This window comes from Grammomys surdaster, unplaced genomic scaffold (assembly GCF_004785775.1).
Source record: "Grammomys surdaster isolate TR1022 unplaced genomic scaffold, NIH_TR_1.0 126109, whole genome shotgun sequence".
NCBI lineage: Eukaryota > Metazoa > Chordata > Mammalia > Rodentia > Muridae > Grammomys > Grammomys surdaster.
Window position 1 is genome coordinate 1,758,092 of NW_021620917.1, and position 3,186 is coordinate 1,761,277.

The 3,186-nt window shown below is 44.6% G+C and overlaps 1 protein-coding gene across 1 annotated transcript in view; it reads right to left on the reverse strand.

The window, feature by feature from the left end:
• The window catches only part of Cyth3 (cytohesin 3), a 93,992-nt gene that overhangs the window by 78,170 nt on the left and 12,636 nt on the right, over positions 1 to 3,186 (reverse strand). The window lies entirely within an intron of this gene.

The window sequence follows — 3,186 nt, forward strand, 5'->3', positions numbered from 1 at the left end:
CACAAACAGTATTAGGCAGTAGGACTAACCTAGTCTACAATACACAACAGTGTTAGGCAGTAGGACTATACTCGTTAAAAAACAGAGAAAACTGAAAGACTCTATGATGTAAATCTTAATGAGACCTAAATATGTAAGAAAAATAAACAGTGAGGCTGAGAGCTGGCTCAGCAGTTAAGGAGCATTGGCTGCTCTTCCAGAGGACCCAGGTTAGAGTCCCAGCACCCACATAGCAACTCACAACTCTCTGTAATCCCAGTCCCAGAAGATCTACCATCCTCCTCAGGGCTCCACAGGTACCAGGTACACACGCAGCACACAGATGAATATTCAGGCACAACACCCATATACACACTCACGTACACACACACACACACACACACACACACACACACACACTTGACACAAGGTCTGTCTACCTGCCCAGGCCAGCCTAAAACTTAGTAGATACATGGGCAGCATCCCGCTTCAGCCTCCCAAGTGCTGAGATCACAAGCATGAGCCCCAGGTCCATCAGGAATTGCTGGAATTCCACTCTTTAAGTGGAACCATGGTTGTGATTCTACCGGAGTGTCCACAGCAAGCCAGATACTCAAGTATTTACAGAGAAAATGTAATGATACTTAGAAGTTACTTCACACAGCTTCTCTACACACACACATACACACACATACACCATTTAAATTATATAAAGAGGAAGAAAATGAACAGAATGTCAGCAATTCAGATGCAGAAAACATATAAATGAAATCTGACTGAACTGCTTACTTTAACCTTAACGGCTCAATGGTAAATATTCATAGCCTTCTTTCAAACATGCAAACTTAAAAACATGCAAAATACAAAGCTTGGAGAGAAAAACTAATTATATTGCCAATCACAAGTCTTTCCTGCACCCCCAAAACAGAAGCTACTCCAGCTCACTCTGTCTGCCCCGTGAACTGGGGCAGGCAAGGGACTTCATACAATGAGGGCCAGTGATGTGTCCACTCAACAATTTCACTTAGAGTTCTAAACATTCACTTCACAGATGAGAAATCTGAAGCTCAAGGAAAGTAACTTACACAAATCAGGAAGGAAGAAACAATATATGTCGATGCCACATGGAACTACTAGGTTCAACATGTCCACATCCATGTGTTTGTATGAAAGCACACAAAGTACAGACAAGGATTCAGAAGCCTCAGACTTTATAGCTGACACTTCTGCCCCTAAGGAGAGGATTTATTTTCAGTGCCTGACCTAGAATATAGGAAATGGGTAGAACTGTTAAGTCGCTGACAACAGGAGGTGTCTTAGGAAGAAAGGGCTGCTTGGCTATCTCCAGCGGCACAACTCCTATGAGTCAGCCACGAAGATGAGGGCTGAGAACAGAAAAGGCTCGAGTGCTGTGGCACTCCTCCAGTTCCAGAGGCCAATTAACTTACTGAAGGAACGATCTCTGCATGGATGTAAAGGAAAGGCGTGTTGAAAACATTAAGAACTTAGAATATCAAGTTCAACCCACACAGAATAGAAGCCACCCTCTCCAGCTTGTGTGTGACAGAGCGCTCAGGTCACTGTTGCAGCCCGAGTCTGCCAGCCTTCTTCCCTCTTCATCAGTGGCAGGTGCAACGGCCCAAAGCACACCTGTAAAATCCTGTTCCAGACATCTCCCCCCACTAACCCACTAAAAGCAGAACAAACGCAGCCACTCCAAACTCCTGACACCAAGCACTCTGGAGGACGCCCTTGTTCCTCTATCGCACAGCCCTGCGAGCACACTCCCGAGTTCTCAGCTTCTGGGCCGCTGCACCGTGCTTCACTGTGCTGAGGATGGAGCCCAGAGCCTCGCATTGCTGAGCTTCTGAGTCTGCCTACCCAGACTGAACTCTTTTCTACCCTATCAAAACCTTTTACAAGTAAACTGGGAAAGTCAAATACATAAAAGGTTTTGATGTAAAACTGGTGAAACTCTTCTAAAATAGACGGTCTCCACCCCTCTTCAGATGCAAGACCAAAATAATCCATAAAAATTGACAGGAAGACAAGCAAGCCCAATTATCTTCTACTGTGAAGGAGAAAGGTAGAGGCCAGGTGAAGGTTAAATAGTCTTAGAATCTAAAACCTAAATGTAGCCGGGCAGTGGTGGTGCACGCCTTTAATCCCAGCACTTGGGAGGCAGAGGCAGGCGGATTTCTGAGTTCGAGGCCAGCCTGGTCTACAGAGTGAGTTCCAGGACAGACAGGGCTACACAGAGAAACCCTGTCTCGAAAAAGCAACAACAAAAAAAAAAATAAATAAATAAATAAATCCTAAATGTCAAGGCATTAATAGTGGCAGGATCCCAGGGGAAAGAGCTTATGTTCTTTCCAGATTTAAAAAGAAAACTTAGTCATGTTCTACATGTCCAGCCACATTACTAGGTGTTTTATGAAACAGAACTTCTGCCCCAGCATCCAAATGAGGGCGGAGCACACATGTACTACTCCGATCTGGCTCCACTAATAGCTGTCATCAGAGTGAAGGCCATGGGACGTGGTCTGGGGACCACGAGGCAGATGAGGCAGAGCAGTCTGAAGGGAAGAAGGGAAGGGAAGGGAGCCCTCGGTTACCCACGTGACTAGTGCAGAGCCCAGCCCTATTTCAGATGAAAGAAACTATGCCAAGAGCCAGTCTTTACAAAAGAAGACTGTGGAGCTTTGGAATCCTGCTGCTCTGGGAATCACAGGTAGCCTCCTGAGAACATGCAGAGGTTTAGAGGCTTGTCCTACAGGAAGACTCTCTCTATGGTGGTGAAAGGCGCCCTTTTCTTCTCACACCATTCATGTTCTCTCAACAATGCAGTCTGTATGGAATCGAGTCTGCAATCACTCAGCTCCCACATGTGGATATACAGCCCTGTCATGTGACCAGGCCAGACATCTAAAAGATGCTACAATCCTCTACTTTCCCATACTCTAACACAAACAAAAGTGAATTCATTTGTCTGATCTCTCCTCAACTCAAAAAAATTTTAATCTAATTAGTGAAATTTGGCAAAGGGCATTCTTGATCATTTCCCTTTATTTCCTCTCTGCTAAGAACTAAAAGGGAGTCCTGTCTTCTAACGGAATGTTATGTTGCCAATGCCCACACCACTATCCCTCACTGCATTAAAAAGAGTATATATATACATATATATATATATGTATGTATATATATATA